Genomic DNA, 9,847 nt, shown 5'->3' on the forward strand with positions numbered 1-9,847 from the left:
ATAAATAGGCTCTATTAAACAATGAAAATACCATATAAAATGTCAATATTTCTATATTTCTGAACATCTATTACTAAAAGTCAAAGATAGTCTTGCTTTCTCCTATCATATATTGAAAGGTTTTAAAGTACAATTCAGTGTGTATATGAATAACTATGATATGGTATTTAGCAAAGCTGCTCAGGAAAGTGCTTGGTTAAATTCTGAATCTGTGCTCAATTACTTCAGTGACGTAAGTGACTGTAATCCTCTCCCACGTTTAAAGAATAAGTAAACATAGTTATCTACTTTCACTATTCAATCATTCTCACTGTTACAAATCTATGCAATGGTCTTTACAGATTGGTATTCTCCTCAACGCTTTCTATCCAAGAATACCCTCCAAAACAGATATTGTGCAAGATGCCAAAAAGCTGTAAACAAATTATTATCTTGCAGAACTGAAATGGAGAATTTTAAATTTATTCAACTTTTTTTTGTTTTATGCATGCATTAAGCCTTAGTTATAAATTGTAGATGATATTTATGAATTACCATTTCCACATTACAACATTCTAAAAAAAACAGTATAGTTCAGGGGTGGCATGGTGGCTCACAGCGCTAGGGACCCAGGTTCAATTCCAGCCCCGGGTGATTGTCTGTGTGGAGTTTGCACATTCTCCCCCCGTGTCTGCGTGGGTTTCCTCCCACAATCCAAAGAAAATGTGCAGGTTAGGTGAATTTGCTGTGCTAAATTGCCCATAGTATTCAGGGATGTTAGGTGCATTAATCTGGGGCAAATATAGGGTAGGGGAATAGGTCTGTGTGGGTTACTCTTTGAGGGTCGGTGTGGACTTGCTTGGCTGAAAGGCCTGTTCCACACTGTCGTGACTCTATAAACTTTGTGCCATTCAGTTTTAAATGCTGATCACTCTCAATATAAAAGTATACTTTGACATCTACTATAAACTTAGCTTCATTATCCTGAATTTTAGACTTGCTACAATTGTAAATCCGGAAGTATTGTTAGGGAGTTTATTTTCTCTATCCTCATATCTTCTTGTCTTGTCATCCATTCAACTTTGGAATCAACCTCATTTCTCTACCCTGTACTATCTTTCAAGTGTCTCGGTTAACTTATGCTAACTCTGTATGCAGCATTTCAAAAGTGGATCAATGAGAGTACTGCATAGCTCCAGCACAGATTCTGAGCATTTGTATTCAAATAACTTGGGCAAACAATATAAGCATTAACTTCAGTTTGCAGCTGAAGATTGCATTGTACAATTTGTTGCATGTTACAGATAGCCTGTATTACAGAAAAAAAACTAAACCACAAATTTATCAAAAATATAAATAACTCATTTTACTTTCTTTACTGCTGCCTCATTGTTGGTATTTGCACATTGTATTGCAACTATCCTCTTGAATTCTCTCCAGTCCATGGAGTACAGGTGACTCCTAATTTTAATTGCCATGGTCTGTACTATGCAATGGTCCATATTGAATTTTAAGTTGTCACTGGTGCAACACAAATCTGATAGGGTTTTCATCATAAGATTCTAATAGCACATTTCACAACCTCAGGATATCGTAAAAGCACTTCACTGCAGATATTTTCATGAAGTGAGGTCATTGTTTGGTGTAGGAAACAAGGCAACCAATTTCAAACACCATAGTCCCACAAAACATTCAAGAGATTTCTAATCATTTAATCTATTTTAGTAATTTAGGTTGAAGGTTATATGTTGCTCTTGTTCAAATTATGACAAAGGATCTTTTCCAAAAGAGCAGAAAGAGCTTTGGTCCATCTCATCCCAAAAAATAACGCATGCATCAGTGCAGCACTTCCTCAGTGTTGCACTGCGGTACTAGCCAGGATTATGTTTGACCCACAAACATTTGACTGAGAAGTACAAATACAATCAGTAGGCCACAGCTGACACCTTTTAATCAATATCTCATAGTTTTCCCTTGGCCATGATCCAATTGCATCCTAACCTTGAAATCTTAGGTGCTGTTTTCTTGACAGCATTTCTTGACAGTGGTTATTCATTTAATTATTTTCCTGATTACTGTGATTTAGCTGATAGATGCCTAGCTGATACAAGTGATTAGATTAGATTCCCTACAGTGTGGAAACAGGCCCTTCGGCCCAACAAGTCCACACCGGCCCTCCAAAGATTAACGCACCCAGACCCATTTCCCTCTGACTAATGCACCTAAAACTTGGGGCAATTTAGCATGGCCAATTCATTTAACCGGCACATCTTTGGACTGTGGGAGAAAACCAGTGCCCCCGGAGGAAACCCAATCAGACACAGGGAGAATGTGCAAACTCCACACAGTTGCCTGAGGCTGGAATCAAACCTGGGACCCTGGTGCTGTGAGGCAGTAATGCTAACCACTAAGCCACCGTGCCACCCCTAAAATATACAGACAGTCACCCAAGGCTGGAATTGAACCTGAGTCCCTGGTGCTCAGAGGCAGCAGTGCTAACCACTGAGCCACTTTGCCACCCCTCTGGTTTATGTGAAATCAATACCTTACCTATTGGATCTGATTTATTTGAAAACAATACAGTACCTATTATTAAACTCAGATTCAATGATCAGTGGTAACTATTTTTACTTAAGTATCCTGACTAGCTGCTTAAACTCCACAATGAATTGTAGTTTATCATCTTCCATTGATTTACAATCTGGTAAACCCAGGCCTCTGCTCTGCCCTCTTCAACTGGATCCTTGATTTTCAGACCATAGACTGCAATCAGTGAAGATAGATAACATCACTTCCTCTATGACAATCCTCAACACCGTCACCTTGCAAGGATACGTACTCAGTCCCCTACAGTACTTCATGTACACTCATGACTGTGTGATCAAATTTCATCCGAACTCCATCCCGAAGTTCGTTGACAACACCACCATAGTAGGAAGGACAACAAACGAGACAGGATACAGGAAGGAGACCGAATACTTGCTGATGTGGTGCAAAGATAACAATTTCTTCTTCAATGCTGGCAGAACTAAAGAACTGATTATTGAGTTCAGGAAGCAAGGAGAAGGAGACACACCTATCCACATCAACGGAGCTGAGCTGGAGATTGTTGAGAGCGTCAAGTTCCTAAGACTGATAATAAACAACAATGTCTTGGACCATCCACATTAATGCGACAGCCACGAAGACACAACAATGCCTCTTCTTTCTCAGGAACCTAAGGAAATTTAGCAAGTCTATAAGGACCCTAACCAATGTTTAGTGATTCACCATAGAGAGCATTCTGTCTGGATGTATCACAGCTTGGTAGGGCAATTGTTCTGGCCAGGACCATAAGAAACTACGGAAAGTTGTGAACACAACCCAAACCTTCATACAAACCAACGTCTCATCCATTGATCCTATCTACACTTTTCATTACTGCGGAAAAGCAGCCAACATTATCAAAGATCCCTCCCACCCAGTTTAATCTCTTACAATCTCTTCCATCAGGCAGAAGATACAAAAGCTTAAAGATACATGTCAACAGGTTCAAGAACAGCTTCTTCCTCACTGCTGAATAGACCTCTCGAATTTCAAAACTAATATTGTTCTTCACTTCATGTGATGGAACAAAGGGATCGGTTAAAGTGTGTTTGCTTTAATGCAAGGAGTGTCAGAAATAAGAGTGATGAGCTTACAGCATGGATCAGTACTTGAGACTATGATGTTGTGGCCATAACGGAGATGTGGGTTTCACAGGGGCAGGAATGGTTGAGAGAACAAGGGTTTAGAACATTTAAAAAGTACAGGGAGGGTGGAAAAAGAGGAGGTGGTGTAGCATTGCTAATCAGAGAGTGCATCACAGCTACAGAAACAAAGGTTGTTGAGGAAGGTTTGTCTACTGAGTCAGTATGGGTGGAAGTTAAGAACAGCAAGGTAGCAGTCACTTCATTGGGGGTTTTCTACAGAGCCCCTAATAGCAGTAGGGAGATTGAATAACTCATAGGCCGGCAAATTTTGGAAATATGCAGATGTGGCAGGATTGTTGTTATGGGTGAGTTCAACTTTCCCAATGTTGACTAGAACCTCCTTAGTGCAGATGGTTTGGGTGGAGCTGTTTTTGCCAGGTGCGTTCAGGAGGGTTTCCTTATTCAGTATGTAGACAGATCGACAAGGGGAGAGGCCATTTTGGATTTGGTGCTCGGCAATGAGCCAGGACAGGTGTAAGATCTTGTGGTGGAAGAACACTTTGGTGACAGTGACCACAAACTGCCTCACATTTACGATAGCCTTGGAGAGAGAAAGAAGCATTTACCAAGGGAAGATATTTAATTGGGGAAAAGAAAATTATGACACTATCAGACAGGAGTTGGGAAATGCAGACTGGAAGCAATTGTTCCACAGAAAGGGCACAGCAGACATGTTTAAGGAGCAATTGTTGCAAGTGATGCACAAATTTGTTTCGCTGAGACAGGCAAGAAGCCAATTTAAAAAGCCTTGGATGACAAGAACAAAGGAGCTTCTTTTCAAAAGCAAGACAGCTTACATAAGGTGGAGGAAACAAGGATATAGCACAGCTTTAGAGGATTACAGGCTTACTAGAAAGCTCAGAAATTACTGAAGAGAGCCAGGTGGGGGACGAGAAAGGCTTGGCAGGAAGGATTAGGGAGAACCCTAACCCAAAGGCATTTTACTCGTATGTGAGGAATAAGAGAATGATTAGGGAGAACGTAGGGCCAATTAGGGATAGCATAGGGAACTTGTGCGTGGAGTCTGAACAGAAGAAATGAGTTTTTCGCTTCGGTTTTCACGAAGGAAAGGGACTATGTTGTGAATGAGAACTTTGAGGAGCTGGGAAACAGGATTGAACAGATCAAGATTGATGAAATAGATGTGCTGGAAATTTTGGCAAACATTAAGATTGATAAGTCCCCAGGGCCAGACCAGATTTATCCTAGGTTGCTCCGGGAAGCGAGAAAGGAAGTTGCTAAGCCGCTGGCGAAGATCTTTGCTTCCTCACTCTCCCTGGGAGTTGTACCAGAGGATTGGAGGAAGGCAAATGTTGTTCCTCTTTTCAAGAAAGGGAATTGGGAAATCCCTGGCAATTGCAGACCAGTCAGTCTTACGTCTGTTTTGGTTTTGAATCCTGAGGGATGGGATTTATAACTATTTGGAAAAACATAGAGTGATTAAAGGCAGCTTGGTTTTGTACAGGGCAGATCGTGCCTCACAAAACCTATTGAGTTCTTTGAGGAGTGACGAGACAGGTTGACGAAATTCGAGCAGTGGATGTGGTGTATATGGACTTCAACAAGGCATTTGATAAGGTTCCCTATGGTAGGCTCATTCATAAAGTCAGGAGGTATGACATCAGGGAGATTTGGCTGTCTGGATTCAGAATTGGTTGGCTGACAAAAGGCAGACAGTGATTGTAGATGGAAAGTATTCTGCCTGGAGGTCAGTGGTGTCCTGCAGGGCTCTGTTCTTGGGCCTCCATTCTTTGTAGTGTTTATAAATGACTTGGATGAGGAGGTTAAGGTGTTAGTAAATTTGCATTTGACACAAAGGTGGGAGTTGCCGTCGATAGTATCGAGGTCTATTGCAGACCGCAGCGTGACATTGACAGGATGCAGAGCTGGGCTGAGAAATGGCAGATGGAGTTCAACCTGGATAAATCTTAAGTGATGCATTTTGGAAGGTCGAACTTGAATGCTGAATATAAGATTAAAGACAGGATTCTTGGCAGGGTGGAGGTACAGATCGATCTTGGTGTTCAAATGCATAGATCCCTCAAAGTTGACACCCAACTGGATAGGGTCATTAAGAAAGCATATGGTGTTTTGGCTTTCATTAACACGGGAACCAAGTTTAAGAGCCACGAGGTTTTACACACATTCTACAAGACCCTGGTGAGACTACATTTGGAATATTGTGGTCAGTTCTGGGCACCCTATTATAGGAAAGATACGGAGGCTTTGTAGAGGGTGCAAAGAAGGTTTCCCAGGATGCTGCCTGGACTGGAGGGCTTATTTTACGAAGAGAGTTAAAAATCACAACACCAGGTTATAGTCCAACAAGTTTAATTGGAAGCACTAGCTTTCGGAGCACTGCTCCTTCATCAGGTGCTTGTAGAGTACACAATTGTAAGACACAGAGCTCCGAAAGCTAGTGCTTCCAATTAAACTTATTGGACTATAACCTGGTGTTGTGTGATTTTTAACTTTGTGCACCCCAGCATCTCCAAATCATGACTTACGAAGAGAGGTTGACTAAGCTCAGACTTTTCTCTCTGGAGAGGAGGAAGAAAGATGACCTGATCGAGGTATACAAGGTAATAAGAGGCTTGAATAGTGTCAATAGCCAGAGACCTTTCCCCAGGGCAGGACTGACTGGCACAAGGGGTCATTGTTTTAAGATATTAGGAGGAAGGAATAGAGGTGACGTCAGAGGTAGGTTCTTTACGCAGAGTTGTGAATGCATTGAATGGATTGCCAGCAGTGGTGGTGGAGGAAGTAGTCATTAGGGACATTTAAGCAACTGTTGGACATGCACATGGACAGCAGTGAATTGAGCGGTGCATAGGTTAGATTATTTTATTTTAGATTAGGAATAATCCTCGGCACAACGTAGTGGGCGGAAGGTCCTGTTCTGCGCTGTACTTTTCTATACTCTATGTTCTGCACAGTTTTCTGTGCAGCTGTAACTTTGTATGCCTCGCTCTGTTCAATCACCTTATAATCTGCCTGAACTGCATATAAAACAATTTTTTTCATTATACTTAGGTATATGGATAATAATAAAGCAAAACAAAATCTGCGTCACTCCAAATACTCTGCTTCCCTAATGCAACACGCTTGGAACACTTTGTTTGGTATTAATTAGTATACTGTTAATGTTCCAATTCTGTTCAGATCTACTACCATGGACTTACTGGCAGTAAACTTTTAACTTTGGGTTTAAAAACACAAAATTCACCAAAACTCTCTAATGTTAATTATGACAGGTAGAAGACAGTGAAGAATAGATGATAAAAGGACTATTCGGGTTCGATTTCAGCCTCAGGTGACCTGTGTGGAGTTTGCACGTTCTCCCAGTGTTTGTGTGGGTTTCCTACTACAGTCCAGATGCACAGGTTAGGTGGATTGCCCATACTAAATTGGCCCATAGTAACCAGGGATATGCAAGTTAGATAGATTAGCCAAGGTAAATGCAGGATTATAAAATAGGATAGTGGGGTATAATGCTCTTTGAAGGGTTGGTGTTCACTCAAGTTCTTTAGATGTAGGAACAGAATTACGCTATTTGGCCCACCGATTCTACTCCAATTTGATGATGGTTGATATGCTCCTCACCTCAATTTTCCTCCCTTCTCTCCATATCCCTTCAACCCATTACCAATTAAAAATCTTAGCTCCTCCTCAAAAATTTACTCTGTCCCAGCATCCATCGCACTTTGGAGTAGCGAATTCCACAGATTCAGAATCCTTTGGGAGCAGTTTTTCTTCAACTCTGTTTTAAACTTGTTCTTCCTTATCCAAAGGCTATGACTTCTCATCCTAGAATGCCCCACAGAGGTAGCATCTGCTCCACATGTATTTTGTCCACACCTTTTATCATCTCAAGTACCTCAATCCCCTCATTCTAACTTCCAGAGCGTATAAGCCTAAACTGTTCAATCAGTCTTCATATGACAAATCCCTCATATCTGGGATCAATCTAGCAAACTTCCTCTGAACTGCCTCCAATGTCACATCTTTCCTCAAATAAGGCGACCAAAACTGTGCACAATACTCCAGGTGTGATCTCACCAATACCTTATATAGTTGCAACAATATTTCCTTACCTTTATATTTCTACTCCTTTAGCTATAAAGGCCAACATTCCATTTGCTTTATTATCTGCTGTACCTGAATACTAGCTTTTTTTAAGATTAGTTTAGATTACATAGTGTGGAAACAGGCCCTTCGGCCCAACAAGTCCACACCGACCCGCCGAAGCGCAACCCACCTAGACCCATTCCCCTACGTTTACCCCTTCATCTAACACTACGGGCAATTTTAACTTGGCCAATTCACCTAACCTGCACATTTTTGGACTGTGGGAGGAAACCGGAGCACCCAAAGGAAACCCACGCAGACACAGGGAGAATGTGCGAACCCCACACAACGTCGCCTGAGGCGGGAATTGAACCCGGGTCTCTGGCGCTGTGAGGCAGCAGTGCTAACCACTGTGCCACCATGACTCATGAACAAGTATACCTAGATCCCGCTGCACCAGACCACCCAGAGGTCTCTCTGCATTAACAGGTTGCCTTCCCATTTTTTTGACCCAAATGCTACCTCACACTTATCCATGTTAAACTCCATCTGCCACATTTGGCACACTCTACAAACCTACCTATATCCATTTGTAAGGTTCTTGTTTCATCATTCCAGTTTACCAACCCACCTATTTTTGTGTCATCTGCAAATATGTTGGTAGAACCTTCTATCCCTGTATCCAAGTCATTAACGTAGATTGTAAATAGCTGGGGTCCAAGAACCGAACCCTGTGGCACCCCACTAGTTACATCGTGCCATCCAGAAAAAAAGCATTTATCCCGACTCTCTTTCTTCCATCCATCAGCCAGTCATCAATCCAGGCTAATAAATTACCCCTAATCCCATATGATCCAACCTTGTGAACTAACCTTTTGTGTGGCACCTCATCAAGCACTTTCTAGATGTCCAGATAAATTACATCTACAGCATTCCCATTATCCACTTTGCTTGTTGCGTCTTCGAAGAACTCTAGCAAATTAGTCAAACATGATTTGTCCTTCATAAAAGCATGTTGAATCTGACAGATAGCATTTTGACATTCCAAATATTTTATACCTTCCTTGATAATTGATTCTAACATTTCCCAAACAACAGATGCTAAACCAACTGGTCTATAATTTCCCACATTTTGCCTTCCTCCCTTTTTGAATAATATTAGCCACTTACCAAACCACTGGAACCATTCCTATGTGTAGGGAATTTTGGAATATTGTAACCAATGGATCTATTATCTCTGCTGCCGATTCTTTTAATACCCTAGCATGTAGGCCATCATGCCCAGGAGACTTGTCTGTCCTCAATCCTAATAATTTGCTTACTATCTTTTCCCTATTGATGTTGATTGTTCTAAGTTCTACCCTTTCTATTGCCTCTGCCTTGCCTGTTCCAACAGGAATGGAATTATTGTCCTCCACCAGGAAAATTGAAGCAAAGTATTGATTCAACTTCTCTGCCATCTATGTTCCTCACTATTACCTCTCTGGCTTCATCTTCCAAGGGACCAACATTCCAATTCGCAACTCTTTCCTTATCCTTTTTGATATTTTGTGCTAGTTTTCTTTTGTAATTTACTTTCGCTCTTACTTTTATTTTAGTATCCTTTTGTTTATGATTGAAAGTTTCCCAATCTTCCATCCTGCTATTGACTCAAATTCTCGGACCACATGCAAGTTACAAAACAAACTCTTTACTGTAATTAAGCCAGCGAGAGATCAATAGTCTTTAATCAAAGTATCAATCAAAGATATCCCTGAATATACTAACGATAGCTCTGACTTTTAGCAAAGGGAAGCCTATTTTGTACTCCTTATGTGTGTTACAATTTCATATGTTTCATGTCCCACAACATAATGTTTCTAGCTTTAATTATGTTCTCACTAGATAATTAATACATTAAGTGTTGTTCACATAGATTAAAACAGAGCTATTAATGTGGTGCTTTTTTGCATCAATGCAGATAATAGCTAAGCTACTATCAGTACTCTGGTCATTACGTGATGGAAACTGTCTGGGGAAAAAAGACAGACATTAAGATATGCCAAGATTTGGGCATTCCTCAATTCATT

This window comes from Chiloscyllium plagiosum, unplaced genomic scaffold (assembly GCF_037043375.1).
Source record: "Chiloscyllium plagiosum isolate Xiang-an unplaced genomic scaffold, Cpla_swu_hap1 HiC_scaffold_6, whole genome shotgun sequence".
NCBI classification, from domain to species: Eukaryota; Metazoa; Chordata; class Chondrichthyes; order Orectolobiformes; family Hemiscylliidae; genus Chiloscyllium; species Chiloscyllium plagiosum.